The sequence below is a fragment of the Lygodium microphyllum genome, chromosome 26 (genome assembly GCF_053477565.2).
Source record: "Lygodium microphyllum isolate KBCC chromosome 26, Lygodium_microphyllum_v1.1.10, whole genome shotgun sequence".
NCBI classification, from domain to species: domain Eukaryota; kingdom Viridiplantae; phylum Streptophyta; class Polypodiopsida; order Schizaeales; family Lygodiaceae; genus Lygodium; species Lygodium microphyllum.
This window is the reverse complement of record NC_141160.1, coordinates 5949524-5970463: the sequence shown is the minus strand read 5'-3', so window position 1 is coordinate 5970463 and position 20940 is coordinate 5949524. Positions and strand designations below refer to the sequence as shown.

At 38.8% G+C, this 20940-nt stretch overlaps 1 long non-coding RNA gene and 1 pseudogene across 1 annotated transcript; both read right to left on the bottom strand.

The window, feature by feature from the left end:
- LOC148012967 (uncharacterized) overlaps positions 1 to 9819 on the bottom strand; it is a 115190-nt pseudogene extending 105371 nt beyond the window's left edge.
- Positions 9820 to 17008: 7189 nt separating this feature from the next.
- On the bottom strand, positions 17009 to 20141 carry LOC148012966 (uncharacterized). Its single transcript, XR_015688934.1, has 2 exons — positions 19794 to 20141; positions 17009 to 17283 (listed from the first exon to the last, which is right to left on the bottom strand). It is a non-coding gene; the product is annotated as an uncharacterized LOC148012966 (long non-coding RNA).
- Between the last annotated feature and the right edge of the window lie 799 nt (positions 20142 to 20940).

Sequence of the window (20940 nt, the reverse complement as noted above, 5' to 3'; positions counted from 1 at the left end):
TCAATCTGTTTTGCTGGTTGTCACTACCACGTCCTATACCACGGCCTCTTGAAGAGAACCTGCCACGTCCCCTTCCTGAACTGGAGTAGAAAGCTTGAACCTGCTCACCACTTTTTTCAGATGTCTCACTCTGCATATTGATCTCTTCAGTGATCATAAGGAAGACCAACTCATCGAAATCTGAAAACGGCTTTCTAACATATACAGAAGTTACAAAAGACTTCCAAGCCTTTTCATTATTAAGTCCACCCAAGGTAGATGACACCAAATCATCATCATCGGGCATTGCATCAATCGCTGCTAAGGCATCTGCAATGCTCCTTACCTTCAGTGCATACTCATTGATAGACATCTTTCCTTTCTTCAATGTATTCAACTCTTGCTTGAGTTGAATCTTTCGTGCCTTTGTATTTACAGAAAACATACTTTCAAGTATGGTCCAAGATGCATATGAATTCTCTGCATTTCTGATGTGTCCCAGCATATTATTGTCAATTACTGCAGAAAACCAATACATGACCTTTGTATCTTTTGCATTCCATTCCTTCCATGCCTTTGTCTCTTCTGCAGTTGGAGGATCACTCACCTCCGGCTCCTTTTCTTCACCTGAAACAAACTCGTAGAGGCCTTTTCCAATAAGGAAGTTCATGACATTGAACTTCCATGAAGGGTAGTTGTTCTTGTCAAGCTTCTCAATGATGGGGCTTCCACTGTTCTCTATCATTATCACAAAATTAATACCAACAGCAAGTAAATCTTCTGCAACCCTTGACCTCTAGTGCACAGCAATACACCAGACAGTCTTTTTCATTGTCTGCTCAACAATACATGCAATCTGCAACCTGTTTGTAGATAAACCTTGTGTTTACTCACTGATAAACACCTTTGAACTTACAGATCTGAAATCTATAACCTATATACCCACTTTTGGTCAATACAGTCGAAGTCACAGTGTACCCTGAAACTGCTGTCCGCAACCTTGTGACTCTAAAACGGGGCCTGAAACGGCCCTAAATGCCCAAAATAACTGCTGGTAGGCCCTAAAGGGCTGGATTGCAGAATACACAGCGCTTTCACGCACACCAAATCTCACTGCAATCTGAGATTTTTGCTCGACCCTGCTTCCGGTGCCTCCACAGGCACTATCCAAGAGAGAGAGTGGAAGAATGGGAGAGCTTCTTACCCGTGGCTTCCTTGCTTGAACCTTGCTTCTTCTCCTTTGCTTTAGCATTCGAAATCATCCTGTCTCAATGGTGTGGCTCTGATATCATGTCAAGAATCACGTGGTGGGGAGACTTGCTTGAGATGATGCGCCGAACACACACAGAATGCACAAGGAGAAGCTCACTCAAGAGACAAGAAGAGAGATGGAGGCCAAAAACGTTTTCTTGTTGGTTTCTTCTTCTTCTTTCATACACTTTACAATGTACACAAAGTATAGATAAGATACAACATAAAGAAAAGTGGCCTACTAAGTCAAACAATGCATAACCGACTACACTAGTCGGCTGGCGCTATAACTATGCCAGCTGTAAATAGGTGTAACAACCTGAATATAATAAGTAATGAGTCAGAGCCATGTGAGAGTCATAATGACCACCGACGTGCTAAGTGTAGACGTGTGGACCCATCTAATCAGGCGGTCCATCATTAATGTCCGCATGTGTTGAGCTTGTCATCTCAACATTAGGGACTAGAGCAGATGAAAGAGAAAGTAGGAGAATGGGCAGCCAAGAATGAAGATAGAGTCAAAGACTTATCTTACAAGCTAGCCCATTCCAAGAGTGAATGCCTCTTGGTGGAGAGCAAAGCCACGACTGTCAAGATAGGAATGCTCAAGAAACAACACACCTTTTTTAGCACACTGATTAATGTCACATTGTTAAGAGGAGAAGAAATACTAGAGGAACTAGCAAGAAGGGCACTGCAACATAGAATCCATGCCAAGGCACCCAAGCCTGGTACCCTCAATCACAACCAAGAAAGACACTGAGTATACAAAGGCTATCATGAGTAGAACCTTGCTGAGTGTAGACATGGAAAGAACCAATCATACAAAGCTAGAGGTTGTTACAAGGCCTCACTAAGTGTGTAGAGGTTGTAGTGTGCAGATGTTACATGAGGAGTATAAGAGCTTATGGTGGGAACATTAGGCAAGTCCACATTTTGAACTTAAAAAAGTCGATTAGAAAATGTTTTACAAAAGAGGGACTGGTGAGTCCCCTCCTTTTGTTCTTGGGGTTCTTCTTCTTCTACTACTACATTGTTGTCTTCATCTTCTTTGACTATAGCAAGATATGCTCTTTGAGACCTTTTCTTAGCATGTCAAAACTTCTCAATATGCCAATTTTCTTACAAAAATCACAGACTATGCTCTTCTTCCCTTTCACATAGAGGAGTTGTTAGTCTCCTCTTGGGATGCTTGTTTCTCCCTTTCTCTTGATCTTCTTTTCCTCTTCCATGAGAGAGACTTTGATATCCACAAGCTTCGGCTTTGGCATGTTGATTAATGTGGTAGACACATTATCAAATTCAAGTAAAAGACTCTTGAGAAGCACTCCAATGCAAATGTCTTCATCCATCTTCAAGTTGATTCTTGCAAGTTGTGTCAACAAGCTTTCCATATAATTCAAATGAGTTGCAAGTGAGGTACTACTTTTCATGTTAAGCCTAAAAAATTCAATCAGTAAGCCATATTTGGAGGATTTTGAATGAGGTCCAAACAGGGTTTCTAATGAGTCCCATGTTGCTTGAGAGGTTTCACAATCATCAACATGATGAATGTAGTTGTCATCAAGCTCGAGCTTGATAATAGTTTGAGCCTTATCATCATTTTTATCCCATATGACTGAAAGTGAAACTTCCCTTGGTTTCTTCTCTTGACTACTTGTGATTAACCACTAGCCTTTCTTCATCAGGATTAGTTTGATCCTAGTTTTCCTGTATGGAATCCAACACCATTGAATCGAGCTGTCGATGAGTCCTTGCCCATGTTGCAGTTACAAGATTAGTAGCAAATCGACTCCAAAAATTTTAGATTTCAGCAACAACAGAAGAGTTGAGCACAAGTGCCAAGAAGCAGTTGGTGATTAGTATCAAGAAATACTAGGTGACTAGGTGACCAGTATGCCCTTTGAACTTGGGAACTTCAAGGTCTTGCAAGTCCGTGGTCCAAGTCTTCCCCTCCTTGATTTGATGCTTGAGTAGAAAAAAAAAACTCACATTTGATCAAAGGAAAAGCTGATTGTGTCAGATGACACAGTTACAAGAGTCACTAAATCAGTGTCAAGAGACACTATGCTTGATTATGCTTCAATCTTGCAAAAAATCATCACCAAGATCTCCCCTCCTCAATGATTTTTGTGAGAATATATGCCAAATGGAGTGAAATAGAAGCTTGAAGTTTGATGGCTATGGCTATCCTTTAGGGTTTTCAGACAGGGGATTGATTTTTCCATGATTCCAGCTCATAGAGGTGGCTATTTGGAAAAACCTCTGAGAGGGATATAGCCTAGGTATGGCTCTTCAAAATCCCCATGAAGATCGTTAGCATCGTGGCCTCTCTCACTCTCGCGGCAGTAGTATGACAAAAAATGGCGCAGGAAACAACACAATGTTGGAGAGCTGAAACACCAATGTCAGGTTTTGAAGTGATGGGCGTGAGTGCCCTGAGTGAGGGAAGAGTTCTTCAAGAGAGTGAAAAAGCTGATAATTCCTAAGAAGAGAGATTCAAGTCCTCCACCACTGAAGGTGGATGGGTATGGAGGTAGGTGAGAGATTCGTCAGAAAGTGGAGGGAGCCAAAATTGCAAACTAAAGTGACCCAATCAATGGCCTAATGACTCATTAACTTGAAACCCGCTCTGATACCATGTTAAAATATTGAGGATGCATGCTAATGAGGATCACTGATGAGAAAATAGAAAATCATAATGAGGCATAAGCATTGACAAAGAAGAACAACTAATATTATCCAAGCATAATGCAAGTACAACTAAATGATCATGATAATATAAGTGTGGGGATGATTGCCTTTTACAGGCTTACAATAGGTGGTTTTGGTAGGTGGAAAAAGGTGGAAAGGGACCATGGTATTCACCAACTGTGATTTTAATAATCCATGTATACATGACCTGATCTAAGTGTGAAGAATCGCATGGTGGGGAGACTTGCTTGAGCTGTTGTGCCAAACACACATTGTATGGCACAAGATGAAGCTCACTCAAGAACACAAGAAGAGAGATGGAAGCCAAAACGTTTTCTTGCTGATTTTTTCTTCTTCTTCCACATACTATACAATGTACACAAAGTATAAATAAGATACAATATAAAGGAAAGTGGCCTACTAAGTCAAACAGTGCATAACAGACTACACTAATCGAGTGGCGCTATATCTTTGCCAGCTGTAGGTAGGTGTAACAAACTAGATATAATAAGTGATAAGTCAGTGGCCATGTGAGTATCATAATGACCACCAATGTGCTAAATGTAGATGTGCGGACTCATCTAACCAGGCGGTCCATCATCAACGTCTGCACGTGTTGAGTTTGCCATATCAACACTCCCCCTCAAGCCCAACTCTATCTCTGCAGCTCCAAGTAAACTTCGAAACTTTTGAAGCTTCTCTGTACCTAATGCCTTTGTGAAAATGTCAGCTATCTGATCCTATATATTGACATATACCAAGTCAATCCCTCCTACAAGTACCTTCTCTCTCACAAAGTGGTAGTGCACCTCAATGTGTTTTTTCCTAGCATGGAACATTGGATTCCTAGCTAACTGTATGATGCTCATGTTGTCACAATGAATGACAACTGGACCATCTCCCTGCACATCCAAATCACCTAATAACTTTTGCAACCATACCACCTCACATGTTGCCATAGCAGCACCTCTATACTCAGCCTCCATACTCAATAAAGAAACTATTATATCTAGTTATTATATAATAACTGCTGCACTACACCAAGGGAAAACATGAATCCATTAGTAGATCTTCTGTCTGACATACTACTAGCCCAATCTGCATCTATGTATCCAAAGACCTGTACATCCTTACCTGCCTCATAAAGAATTCCATAATGTAAAGTGGACTTCACATACCTCAATATGCATCTAACTGCATCCAAATGAGGCGTTCTAGGCATTTTCATAAACTAACTGACAAGGCCAACAACATAGCTCAAGTTTGGCCTTAATGTAAATCAAACTCCCTACTATCCTCCTGAACATAGTAGGATCTTCTATCTCATCCCCAACGTCGGCACTCAACTTCACATTTTGCTCCAATGGTACTGAAAGAGGCTTACATTCTATCATACCATACTTGGATAACATATCCAAGCCATACTGCCTTTGGGATAGGCATATACCATCATCACATCTGATCACCTCAATACCAAGAAAGTATCTTAGCTCACCAAATCCTTCATCTCAAACTTCTTCTTCAAGAATTCCTTAACTTCAGCAATCCCATTGTCCTAATCAAGTCATCCACATAAATGACTATGATGACCAAACCTATATCTCCCTTTCTCACATAAAGTGAGTGATCAACATTAGAAATACAAAATCCAATATTGATAAGATACTCTCCAATCTTGTCAAACCATGCTCTAGGTGCTTTCTTTAGCCCATAGAGTGCCTTCTTTGACTTGCACACATATGTGGGATGCTCTAAATTCTCATAACCTGCTGGTTGCTCCATATACACTTCTTCTTGCAATTGACCATGCAAGAAGGCATTTTTAACATCCATTTGCTGCAAACTCCAACCTTTGGCTGTTGCCAAGGCAATCACACAACTAACAGTTGCCATCCTAGCAATGTGATTGAATGTCTCTTCATAATATATGCCATATGTTTGAGCATAGCCTTTTGCAACTAGTCTAGCCTTATACCTGCTAACTGAAACATCTGCATTATGCTTGACTTTGTAAACCCCACTTATATCCAATAGCTTTCTTACCCTTAGGCAAGGGTACTAAATCCCAAGTCTTATTGGCTTCTAATGCAGCCATCTCCTCATCCATTGCTGCATTTCAATGAGCATGACCAACAGCATCTGCAAAATAAGTGGGCTCAACATCCTCAACTAGTTTCACCATATAAGCATAATAGTGAGCTCCATAACCTTCAAAACCAAATCTTTTAATAGGTTATCTGACCCTACTAGACCTGCATACCACTGGATCACTCAATGGAGCCTTTACATTACTATGAGCTCTCTGTAAACTTGGTGTCTTGACTGAACAAATACCAAGCTCATCATCCAAACTCTCTGAACCACTAGAATCTTCATCAAATCCCAAATGACTAGTAGATGTATCATTACCATCCAAAACTTTCTTCTTTCCTTTGTCTTTGCCTACAAAACTTATAGATCCACCTAAATATGTGGGGCTGACCCTTAGTCTCCCAGACCAAGGGCTCACTGTAGGTGTAGTACCAGATGATGTTTCTCGTCCACTAAGAATCTATGATTCTTGCTTTTCTTTTTGCACATAGCTATCATGATCATTATCATCATCTAATACATCACTAGCAAGTGCATACCAACTGCTCATCTCATAAAAAATAACATCCATTCTCACTTTGAACTCACCTATGATAGGGTTATAACAATGATATCCTTTCTGCTCTAAAGAGTATCCGATAAAAATAAAATTTTCAACCTTTGGATCAAGCTTCTTCCGTAGCTCATCTGGCACATGAACATATGCAGCACAACCAAATACCTTCAACTATGATACGTCAAGCTTCTTGCCAGTAAAACATTTTTCAGGAGTCATTCCATGAACTGCAGTTGTGGGGGTTCTGTTCATAATATAGACAGCAGTATGAACAGCTTCAGACCAAAAATGTTTTGGCATATTCTTTTCAGCCATTAATGCCAGTGAAACTTCTGTAATATGCCTATTTTTTCTTTTTGCAACCCCATTTTGCTGTGGGGTATACCTGCAAGTAAATTGTCTCTTTATCCCATGAGTCCTCAAGAAGCCACTAAACTCATTAGAGAGGTACTCTCTCTCTTCCAAGCACTTCACTTTCAAGCATGTTTCTGTTTCAACAACTGCCTTGAAAGATTTGAAGTGCTCAAATATATCACTCTTTTCCTTCATAAAATATACTCATAGCTTCCTTGAACAGTCATCAATAAATGTGACAAAGTATTTGCTGCCACCAAGAGATACATTCTATGTAGGCCCTCAAACATCTGTATGCACTACATCAAGTATATTTCTGCTCACTTCTATGTCATGCGAGAAGGGTTGTCCCGCATGCTTACCAAATCCCATGATTAAAACCCTTAGCAACTCAAACTAGCCTTATATGTTGGCTTAGGGAAACCAAGGCTTCTCTTCAACTTGTACACCCACTTCTACGGCATTGCATGTCTCCCATTTGGCAAAGAAACCAAATCCCATGTGGAATTTTTTTATAGTGAATCATACTCAAACTAGGTGGCCGTCTCTCAAAAGTGACTATCACGTCTATGCATAACCTTCTCATAAGTGAGAGTCTCATTAGTGTTTGTCACCATAACATAATTCATAGAGGGCTCAAAACAATTAGAAGGACATGAGACTCTCGTGGAGTATCTCAAGACTAGTTGTATGACCTATACAACCTATTCTCTCTATTCAAGCTCACACAACAAGAAAATCCTAGGCCACTACATCATCAGCCAGCTATAGCAGGCTATCTAACTAGGAGTGGTTGTACTATAATAGGGGGCTCCTCTTGGAAGATCATCCAGCATATCTCAACTATCTAATTCGATCTCATATGCATCTTTTTCTCATGGAATACAATGTCATGGATCTGTAAATAACCTTTTGAGTTTGGTTGATTAGCAAGCATCCAAAATGATGAAGAAATTGTAGCAAGGCAAAGGAGAAGAGTATCCAAATAATAAGTGGCACAATGGTCTTTTATGGTATCAAGGAGATGGGTCTTCTTAACTCCTCAATCATCTTTCAAAGACTGCATTTTGTGGTAGATGCACTCTTCTCTTTTAGCAGGACATCATGGTATATTGATAATATCCATAAGAGCTTTTATTGGAAGGTTATTTGGAGAGGTTTTAAAGAATATGTCATGAGTTGTCTTCTGTGTCAACAAAATAAGGATTCCATGCTTCTACCCACAGTGATTTGCTTTAGCCACCACTACCTATTTCTCATGGTAAGTGGACTGATGTTAGCATGGATTTCATAATGGGATTTCCTTTAAAAAACATGGGTGGAAAACAAAGGCTCAATTTATAGCAAAGCAAGTCACAGCTGATCTGTTTATGGAATGTGTCTTTAAGCTTCATGGAATGCTAATGAAGATTGTGTCCGATCGTGACATAAATTTATGGGAAACTTTTGGAGGAGTTTGTTCTCTTCTATGGGGACTATTTTGACTCCTAGTATGGCTTATCATCCACAAATAGATGGGCAAATCAAAAAGGTCAACAAATGGCTAGAGATTTACTTGTGTCATTTTTGCCATAATACACAAAATGCATGGGACCATTGGCTTCATCTTGTGGAGTTTTGTTACAATAGTACTCATCACATGAGTATTAGAATGTCTCCTTTTGAAGCATTATATGACTATAAGGTTCAAGTGCCTTCCAAATTGTTTCATGATTATATGAATCCTAATGCTTGTGAAGAGTTGGAGAAGATAGAGGCTCTTATGAAGCAATGCAAAGATAATACTAGAAGAGCTCAAGAGACAATAAGAGCCTATGCGGATGAGAAAAGAAGACATGTGGAGTTTGACAAAGGTGAATGGGTTTTCTTCAAGGTTCCAAAATCCCATCATGCTTCTCTTAAGGGAGGATATAATAAACTTGCTCATAGATGTTATAGTCCATACCAAATAATTAAGTGCTATCCTTGGTACCCTCATGTCAGTCTCAAACATCTCTATCAAAGCGTATGTCACATGCAATAATTTACATCCATCAAATTTGGTCTTATCATGTCCAAAAAATTGTCCCACAGCACCACCTTGTAGAAAACTACTCATAACTTTTGAACCATAACTCAGATTACCAAGCTTTAAAAAGAAAAAATGTATCCCCACTCATGAAGTACAACTTTGTTTATGACATCTGGACCAAATTCTGAAGATTTCAGCCCCTAAAATTTTATGTGCAATCTGCAACTGTTCATTACACTTGCAGTCCCGGCAAGATATCGACCTTCCTAACTTTGTATCTCCCGCATGCGAACTTGGGTGTCAGCCATACTTTATAGGACCCTTCCCAAGGTATCAAAGCCCATTTTGGATGCATTGGTCACTATTAATCCTCTCCCAATTAAAACAATTTTCGACATATTCAGTTCAGCTTTATTTGTCCACTATAGTCTCCAACAACCATATCTCCTCCTAGGTCAAACATCCACTAGATAGTCAACCAATAAGGCATACATACATGAAAGACATCTCCTTTGGCTTTAAATAACTTGTACATCACATAGAATATGCCAAGATCAAAGATCCACATCATTAATCCACTTAGGTTCTCTTTCTTTGCATCCTGAACGGTAGTATTCTTTGTAACTTACATCAATGTCTCTCTTGTATCTTCTATTATCTATTTACCCTTGATATTATCCACACTCTCTTTATTAGTATCATTCATTTCTTCAAACTCTATAGCGTCTACATCTTTAGTCTGCATATCTACATCATCAAACTCTGTAGCATCTACATCCACAGACTCTTTGCCATCTTTGAGCTCTTTTTCATCTTGAATCTCTATATCATTTGCAAGCTCTTCCATAGTTTCCTCTACATCAACAAGTTTTGCATCATGCATGTCATGTGCTCCATTTGCTAATACTGCATTTATATCTTCAAGAAAAAGTCAAAATCTCTACATCTTCAATATTCTCCTATAATGCCTTTGTCATTTCCTCTATCAAGCACGACTCTTGTTGCAAATGGGCAGCACCCAACTCTTTCAGCTAAAATATATTAGCCCTCTTCTCTTCAGACTACGTGAGAATAGCCCCAAACTATGTACGCTAAAATACATCAACATCAAACTCTTTTGGCTGAAATACATTAGCCCTTTGCTTTGATTGCTAAAATAAATCAGTTTTCAACTCGTTTTGTTGATTGGTATCATCTTGTATCTCAATTTTCAACATATTTTCAATATGTGCAAGAATTTCTGAATCTGTAATTTTTGCATCATCGTGAATCACTCTTTTCTTTTGTGCATCTCTCATCATTTACTCAAAGCTAAGTCTAGCAAAGCAGGAGGAGATTGCTCATCCCCTCGAGTTGATTTCTCCAAATTACATGTATCACTTTTATCTCTCTTTCACTTTTTCTCTGCAATCTTCTTTCCCTTTGACTTGTTCTCAATTTGTGACCCATAAGTCAAAGTGTCCCTAACGATAAAAGCTAACCATGCAGGTATATCCTCAAGTATCTTCTTGATTCCATCTTTACCAAAATTTGGAGTTATAGGTATACTTGTCTTGGTTGCACAAATCTTTTCTTTGTGATCCTAGAAAACCAAATTATTTATCTTAGCATCTCTAAATGACTCTCAATCTTTATGCTCGTGCTCAAGGCTATCACGCCAAATGCATCTTTTCACATAATCTTTCCTAGGTGGAGCTTGTGAAGGACCAGCGTCTAATATCCTCAATATTAGCCACTTTAATCCAAAAAAATCTCATATTCTTCACCAATTCATCTATGGCATCTTCCTTGCTTGATATTGGAACAGAATTTTAAGGCTGCAGCCTAGGCGGAGGCTCATGTCATGATGGAGTTGCAATAGTGCGTGATTCCATCATTTGCTTATACAATCTTTGTCTCTTTATCAATTTAAATACTACATCATCTTGGACACCTTTCCAATTTACTTTCAGCCCATTCTCTATTGAATTATCTTCAAGAAGCTCCTCAAGCTACATTTGCAACGGGGGATCTACAGCATTAACAAAATAAGAATCTTCTTGGGAAGAAGAAAAAGCTACTCAGCATTGCTCGATTGCTCATATTTTTGTTTGAACTCCCTATGCAACTTGGCAATATAAGAACTTGACTCTTTCCACGTTATTTTTTACTAGCTCATGGTTGATAAGGCATAACAATCTATGTACACCTCAATTTGCATATCAAGTGACTATCAACTTTGATTCTCTATCTACATAATCACTATTAAGGGAATTATGCACCCAAAACTTCCTAAGAAAATGCCTTATTCATAAAGAATAAGTATTGGTATTAACTTCAACAAAATTACTTGTTGATCCAGATAGATTAGACCACTTGAGCTAGGATTTGTGAAGAATAAAGATACTTTACCTGCTTAGAGTACCAACAGCATTGAGAATGAAACTCATTTCTCTCCAATACAAAGTTTACAATAGAGACCATCACCTCATCTAAAAACAAGGAAGTGAAATATAAAATTATGAATGAGATACTTCTTCAAGTGGTCTTGGTACACTTCTAGATGTTCTATAGAGGCAATATTTTCTTTGCACAATGCCCTTCACATTGCTCTTCTTGCCTTCATTTTTTGAACTACTGGTACCCACTACATTCTAAAAGATCTTGATAGGTACTTGCTACTCTGCTCAAGATCTTCCCTTAGACTGAATTGTTTTTTACTTACACCATATGTATTGTTTATCTTTTGATAAGCATTTGCAGCAATGGAAAGTATAATCGGAAGGAATAATAACAATAATGTAGTAATAAAGTTAGTGATAGTCATTTTTGGATCACCAACGAAAGAAGTTTGTATCTCTAAGAATGACATTCATTAGAAATGTTTTACTTGTAAATTAATAGAACTATTAATTAAGTAGATATCACTAAAAAGAGTAGTAATACCACCATAGCTAGTGGTTTGGTACTACAAGAGAGTGATGTGGCAATATGAAAAGTAGTATCACACACGACCTCCTCACACTTTATCAGCTCATATGTCCACATGAAGTTGCGGATCTAATGATTTTCTCCAAAATATAGACCCTGTTGAAGACATTTGGTTGGTCTTCATCTCTATGTAAAATATTCTCTACTTCATGGTCACTATGGTCTCCCATCTCGCAATCTAGCTATGGCATTTCATGTCAAGTTTACCAAAGATGTTGGGGGGAGGCAATGTTTAGCCACAATCCACAAGGGATCAAGTAAAGTGACAAGACATGAACAAGGAAGAGAGACTAGAGAGAACCCTTTCTATTCAATGAAAATCTCTAGCAAGTACAATACATTATTTAGGCCAAAGCCTAGACCTCAATATAGATACAAGAACCTTTAGATACAATGATCTCAGTAATCCCAACCAAATACCTTGTTGTACACTTGATACAATGAAGAAGAAGTCCCAAAACTCTCTTTCCGATAAAAAAATCTTGCTCTCTTGCTTGTAAAGACTAAGATACATGCCAAAACTATTAGAAGACCCCAAAGCTGCCCAAGATCCTTGCTCTTTACACGTATTGTTGTAGGTAAACTCAAGATGATCTCTCAACTCAAGGTGTATATCCTGGGTGAGCCTTGCCTGGCATAAGGTACCTGAGATTATTGTAAGTCAATGCATACTTGAAATATCTCTATAATAACTCATGAAATTAATTGCCCATACCTTGCATAGATAATATTTTCCCCTATTTATAGATGTTCCTTGCGATTCTCAGATTTTCCTTCTCAAAAGCACATGATCAGCCTCCTCTAAAGCAAAAGTTGAAAGCTTTGTGCTTTATACAAAATATAAACAATTGAAATCATGATGCTTTTGCTATTTGTAGCATCGTGAAGGACTCATCCATACCCTCAAAGCAGTCGTGGCAATCAAAATCATATTATGGGCATCCTCAATAAATACCTTGCATCCATTAGGATTAGTCTCTCTTTGCCATGAAAATTGTGCATTAGGACCATCATGTAGAAAATTGCTCGTAACTTTGATCCATAACTTGGATCACTGAGCTTTTTGAAGCAAAAATATATCCCAAGTTCCAATCTACAATTTTCATGAAGATATCAAGAACAAATCCATTCATTCATTCATAATTAGGGCACACACTTCATTCAACATCCATCCATCCATCAGATCATAATATCTTATTCCATCATTCTCATATTCATTCTTCAGTCTCTCCATAGTTTTCTGCACCCCAACACAGAGGATGCCTCAATTTGTGGAGAATACTCTTGTGTTGTCTAATGTTGGTGCCTTGTTCCATCATCTTTAGGATGCGTTTTCAAGGAAAATCTAGCAGCCTAGCTACTACTACACCTTTGACTCACTGGCAACCTTTTGCATGCTAGTGACATGAAATTGTGTATTGATAATCATTCTCTAGGCAATCTACATTTGTGTTTTGCTGTCTAGCTCCCAATCCTAGTTTAGAGCTACTGTCATTTTAGTGCTAGTTGTGGGAATAAAGTATTCTTCAAGAACTTCTTGTTGCTAAAGCTGTGATCTACTGCTATATGTGATGCAATCAACAATTCTTCACGTGCTATATGTGAATGTATGGGAATGCTAGAATCATCACAATCTCATCAAATATAAAACGATCATGATTATGGCTTATGCTATAGATAGCCTCTAGCAAATGTATAAGCTAATTGTAACTACCTCTATCCATTTTGGATTAAACCTAAAATCCTGCAATCCAACTCCTTGCGATATGCATTAAATCTTGTCATGGAGAGCATGTATTTAGGATGGTAACTTTAGATCAAGACAAAAACTCAATCTTTTTGTGTAAGCATGTAAAAGGAGATGGTATCTGTTATTCTCCTACTTCAATAAAGACGAGTCATCTTTTTTTTATAAAAATGAGCATACTTTCTATATCCCGACTATAACCTATGAAGGATCAATGCAAAATTTAAGCATAATTTAGTACTCTAAAATTTTATTGACCATGTTTTAATTTGAATTGTATAGAAGGGGCCATGAAAATGCACCTTCTCTTTGAATTTTAGATTTACAAAAGGGATATAACTATTACCTCTGAAATTCACAGAAGGGGTATATAAAGTGATGCAAAAATTTTGAAAATGGATTTTTAAAGTATCTTTTGAATGCATGTTATATAGAGGGCTCCTATAAGGTGATCCCCCTGAGGAATAGATGTATTCTTGCCCCACTGTTGGCCACTTGGGTATTTTCAAAACATATGATAGGATTTCCAAGAGCTTTCACTAGAAAGGCTTATGGAGGGATGTCAAGGATTTTGTGACCAAATGTGTTCATGCCAACAGAACAAGGACATCACATTTAGAATTGTTGGCCTCTTGCAACCCCTTCCTATTCTTGAGAAAAATGGATACATATCACCATGGACTTCATCAAGGGCCTCCCCATTACTAAGAAAGGATGGAACAATATATACATGGTAGTTGATTACCTCACCAAAGCTATCCAGTTTATCCTTACTAAGACACAATACATTGCCTCTCAGGTGGCCACTCAGTTTATGGAGTATGTCTTCAAGTTGCATGGATTACCACAAGTCATAGTGCACAATCGGGATGCCGAGTTTATGAGAAAAGTTTGGCAGGCAGTTTTCATATGGGTAACAAGTTTACTCCACCCACTATATGCCATCCCCAAATAGATGGCCACATTGAAAGAATAAGAAAATGGCTTGAGACATACTTACAGCACTTTTGCCATGATGTACAACACAGTTGGGATACGTAGCTCCACTTGGCTGAATTTGCATATAACAATTCCACCCACTCTAGCATCGAGGTTTTCCCTTTGAGGCATTATATGGGTATAAGGTTCCCCTTCATATGGTCTTATTCAATGATAAGATCAACCCTCAAAGCAAAGCCAAGTTGGATCACATGCAGGCCCTGCCTCAACAATGCAAGTTGAAACTTCAAAAGGCACAAGCTCACATGAAACTCTATGCTAATGAGAAAAGAAATCATTTATAATTCTGAGAAGGGGAGCTGGTCCTCTCGAAAGTGCCTAAGTCTTATTACTCTACTCTCAAAGAGGGCAGCAGCAGTAGCAAACTGGCCTACTGTTTCCATGGCCCCCACCAAATCCTTAAGAGAGTTGGTGATTTTGCCTACCAATTAGAGATTCTCTCTACCATAAAGATTCACAATGTGTTTTATGTCAACCAACTAAAGCCTTTCATTGGCACCTCAATGGACTATGTGGAAAAACTTCCCCCTGTAGAAAAAGAAGGTGTCATTCAATATCTCCCTGAGGCAATCACTGGGCAACCAGATAAACACTAAGATCTCAATCTATCAAGGAGTACCTCATCAAATGGCAAGGTCTACCCTTGGATGAAGCCTCCTAGCTCCCAACCACTATTGTCAATGAATTTTCTCACCTCCAAGATGCCCAATGGGCTAAAGACTAGCAAGTTATGTCCCCTTTTGACCACATCCTATGTGTAGACTACACACTATTTTAGAATAGTTTGGTACTTGTCCAAATCTCAGCCATGTGCTTCCTACATGGGATGAAAGTACATGCCATAAGCTCCATTTTGGCATGCGATGCTCCTATTTGGAGAAACCTATTAAAAGCTATGGCAATTTCACCTCAGCAGGCATGTAATGGACAGCATGTTGTCCCTTGTCTTTACCCACCCATTTTCATTCTAATGTGGCTCAGAGTAGTGCTCTGTACCCCACTCCTTAAACCCATCTATCAATCCTAGTCACACTGAATGATTGGGGTACATAAGGTGTAAGAGTCCTAGTTTAAGGCATCCAGTTATTATCAAGAGCATACTCTTCACCTTTATCTTCAGCTTCCATGGCTTCCTACTCCTTTCTCCCCTCTTTTTTGTCTTTCTCTATCCTCTTCTAGTCTTCCTTTCTCTTCCTCCTTCTCTCTTTCTCTCTCTTTAGCTCATTCTCCTCTCTCCTCTCAGCTTCATTTATTACACAATAAAAGTTCTATGATTAGAGTCTTATGGACAATAGAACTCCTTGATATAACAAGTACTCCTTGATTCAGGTAAGCTTGAGTCCTTCCATATCTTCTCCTACCCTTCCATTTTTTGTTCCATCTCTACGATATCATCTACTTATTTGCAAGATCGCTACCATAGGCTAACCATATTGCAAGGAAAGTTCTAACAATATTTTCATGGATAAATGCCTTATTGAGAAAATGCCATAGCAAAGCAAAAATATTTTAAAATGCCCTAATCAATATTTAAAAATGACAGAATCCAAGAAGTGAACCCCATAGCATACACATCCTTGATCCTTTACATCAAGTAGTAGCATCAAATATTAAATAGTTGTACCATCACTTCACTACATGATAATAATGGTGAGACATTATTTATTTCCAACCAAGAGGTAAAACTCATGATCAATTTGATGCAACCTCTAGTTGCTAAATGCCAGAGGTTCAAGAGTTAAATAGATACCTAGGTCACGATGGAAGGAATGAATGTATATTTTTTTGCTATTCGTTTTTTATTTGTGCTTACACTAATAAAGAGTTTATATTTCACTATTCATGAAAACTTTGCATACCACTATAGTTATACAAAAGCAATATATGGATGTCTCTTTGTATGCATTACTTCAAAAAACTACTTATATGGACAACAAATGAGTTACAAAAAGGTTGTATTAAATTATAAGAAGTTAATAACTTCTATTAAGTGATTAAAGTCTTTTTTTTGGGTGGCATAGTCTTTGAGAGTTTTGTTTTACTATAATTTCATGAGTACATTATTATATTGTGCATTATGCAATTTGAATGAGAGATTGCAAGTTTTTATCCCATGTCCACACATTAGCAAAAAGGTACATCCCCGGGTTAACACTGGATCAATATGAAAAGATAAACGCTAGTAAGCAAGAATCAAATTTTATATTGAGGCCTTCTAATTAGTAAACCTAAGATAAGATAAGATAATTAACCAATCTAATTTAAGGAATAAGGCACAAGTAAGGAATGAGTGCACAACCAAAAGAATGTACACACCCAATGTTTCATTACATAGAAAATAGAATAGAACTTGAACTAAACAAAAATCTCAACATATACATTATATATTCCAAATCTTTTACATTGAAGTATAGGTTCTCAAACCATTGTACATATAGTTTGTAAGTATATAAGGTAGCCACTTTTCAATCACCAACACTTTGCCTTGGCCTCTAAAAGCTTCACTTGAGTGCCTTTATTTAGTTCATAGAGAAGGCCTTCTATTATCATACTTCCATTCTCTTTCTACCAATGATATCCATGGGAATATGTTGGCCCATGAATGTATTGTGTTTGGGCATCTTCGCAAACCTGAGGAAAAATATTACCAATGCAAAAGAATGGATTACAAACATGATCAAGATTTATATCAAGGTGTGAATCTTTTGCATGCTCCATGGCTTACTCATGCAAACATAAAGTTGCTACACATTGCAAGCCATTGAAAGCATATAAAGTTGTGCAATTGGAGATATACAAAACCTTGTGCTTAGCCAAAATTCATAAGTACAACTCAATAAATGTGCATGTGTTTCGTTATTACACAAACCCCTACATACCACCTTGATATTGGATGCCCCATGGCAAATTAATGCAAGCATGAAGTTGCTACGCTACAAGTGTTCTAAAACATATAAAGTTTTGCAAGTGAAGATATGCAAGACCTTGTGTTTAGCAAAATGTCATAACTAGAGCTCAATAACCATGCATCTGTTTTGTTCTTACACGAACCCCAAGCTACCATCTTGATATTTAAAGGTGTAATGGTTGTTGCAAATTAAGCTTGACACGAATTTGAAACTTTTTATACCATCAATATCTCATTTACACTTCTTATTGAGATGTTCAAAATGAGCATGCAATATTTTCACAATTAATCAACCATGTAAGGTTATTTCTTGGAGGATGAAAGGTAGAAGTTCAAAATGTAGAGATCAAAAAGTATTTAAAGACTCTCAGTGCAAGTAATAAACAAGGCTTTAAATCCCTTTATCACATAAGAAAATCAAAACCTACAAGAGCGTGCCAGTGTATGTACACATTATGATGTGTGTGTGTGTGTGTGTGCGTGTTTTTTTTTTTTTTTTTGGAGTTCTCTTTTGAATTGCAAGTGTTTGTCTATGCATGACATTGTAGAATACTTTGATCATGTTGATGATACCCACTAGTAGTGCAAGCCCCACCATGAACCCATATGTGTTGATCAATTGCTTTAATAGAATTAGGTGTAACCTCTCAAATTGCCTCTCATTTTGGTCATGTTGACGTATAGAATTAGGTGTAAACTCTCAATTTGCTACCCATTTTGGTCACGTTGATTATACCTTACCGGTACATGCCCCACCATGAACTCATATGTGTTGATCATTGTGTCTAAGAGGATTGGTTATACCTTTTGTAGGTGTTTCCTTTTTAAGGGGATAATGAAATTCTATTTGAATGCCTTTCATTTACAAAGTGGAGTGTCTATGCTTGGATAAGTGTATATCGAGCTAGGGACTTTGAGTTTGGGGATCTAAGTTCAAAAGCTAGGCATAGAAACATGAAGGAATTCCCTTGAAGGGTCCAAGGTAAAGAGAAAGAATGAAGAGAAGGGGGAAACTCAACATATAGAGGCAAACATCTGCAAGCAATATAGAGCGATGATCTTTGTTAGCACTCCAAATGTAGTCTCACCATTGAAAGTTCCCATGTCAGGGCCATGTGTGAGCAACATAGAGTGATTATCTTTTGTTTGCACTCCAAAGGTAGTCTCACCATTGAAACAAAGTTACCTTCTTATTAGGGCCTTTAAGAGGATGGGAAGAGGAGGGGGAAGCTTAGCCTATAGAGAAAAACATGTAGCAACATAGAGTGAAGATTTTTTGTTGATGCTCTAAGGATAATCTCATTGTTGAAACAGTGTTCAAGCACTTCCTTTATAAGGGCCATTAAGAGGATGCAAAAGAGAGGGGAAAACTCAACCATACAAGCACAAATCTATGTAAGCAATATAGAGTGATGATGCTTGCTAATGCTGCAAAGGTAGTCTCACTATTGAAACAAAGTTCTATTGTAAGGGCCTTTAAGAGCAAGGGAAGAGGAGAGGGGAACTTAGCCTACAATCACAAACATGTGTCAGCAACACAAAGTGATGATCTTTGTTAGCACTCCAAAGCTAGCCTCACCATTGAAACAAAGTTTTTTGGTGAGGGCCTTGGAGAGGAAGGAATTACCTTGTAAGGGCCTTTAAGGGGAAGGGGGAGAGGAGGGGGAACTCACGCTACAGAACAACCATGTGTAATTAACATAGAGTGATGATCTTTTGTAGCACTCAAAAGGTGGCCTCACCATTGAAACAAAGTTCCCTTGTAAGGGCCTTTGAGAGGAAGGAATTACCTTGTAACGGATTGAAAAAGGAAGGCTAAGAGGAGGGGGGAACTCATCCTACAGAAACAAACATGTGCGAGCAACGTATAGAGACAAACATGTGTGAGCAACTCAAAGTGATAATCTTTGCTAGTGCTCCAAAGGTAGTTTCTCCATTGAAACAGAGTTCCCTTCTAAGAGCCTTTAAGAGAAAGCAATTCCCTTGTAAGGGCCTTAAAGAGGAGGGGGGAACTCGGGTGCCTTGAGAACAAACATGTGCGATGAACGTAGAGCGACGAGCTTTGTTAACACTCCAAAGATGGTGGTACCATTGAAACAAAGTTCCCTTGTGAAGGGCCTTTTAAGAGGAAGGACAAGAGGAGAATTGATAGTCGCATGACATAGCATGGTTTCAAGGGTTGAGCTAGTATAGTTTCAAAGGTGAGTGAACGAGAGGGGGAAGAGGTGTGTACCGAAGCGGGCGGGGGGTAGTGTTGGTGGTGATGGGGGGCGGGGGGGTAGGAATACGCTGCAGCATAACCACCAAGGCAGGTCGGAGGGGGGGGAGGCGGCACATGGTGGGGGTGGTGGTGGGGGTGGTGGGGGTGGTGGTGATAATCATCGTGGTGCCCGTGGTGGTGGTCGTGGTGCCCATGGTGATGATCGTGGTGAGGCATCCTCTCCCTCTCTCTCCGTCCCTCCCTCCCTCCCTCTCTCGCTGTGTCTGTGTCTGTGTCTGTGCGCCTCTGCTGTACTCCCAGTAATTTGCTGCAGCCCACTCCCCGCCGCTACAATTATATATATAAGTAATCACCCCCTCCCCTCCTTGGATTTTATTCCTGCGCCGACTCTCTCCGCCCTCCTTGGATTTTATTCCTGCGCCGACTCTCTCCGCTTGGGTTGATTCTCCAACTTTCGTAAAAGCTGGAATAATGTTGACTCGCGTGCCTCCTCCATGATTCCACTAACCAGCTGTCTTCCTTATGATCACACCCTTACCCCTAACACGCCTTAAACATCTCCACCCTCCATGATTCCACCAACCAGCTGTCTTCCTTATGATCACCCTCTTACCCCTTAGACACCTTAATACGTCTCTCACTCCCACTTCAGGTCATTACACAACATGATATCTACTTCACTCGATTTGTTAGAAGTTCCCACTAACATGTTCCATCCGATGGAAGAATGGGAGATGGGACTAAAGTATACCAAAGGATTGTAGGAGATTGGACTTGCTAACTTTCAAGATCAAGAACTCATTAGAGGGCTTTCCGATAGAGGTTTTCAAACAACCTCTAAAGCTGTGAACTGTAATGCTATTTTGTCTCTTTGCATCCCATATCTTCAACACACATGATTGTCGTCAAACATTATTTAAGAGGGAGGAGTATCATCTAGATGTGGATGAAGTAACATACACAGCAAAAGGTGAACAATTGAAGACATCCATTGATGTTCCAACATCATGCAAAATAGGCTTTTATGGTTAACATGCCATGCTTTGCTTTCTTGCCATCTGAGAAACCCTTTGAACTACTAGTATTGTAAGTACCTTTCGTCCTAGGGGCACTCTACATGGCTATCAAGCAAGGTGGAGAGGAAGTAATTGGAGATTAA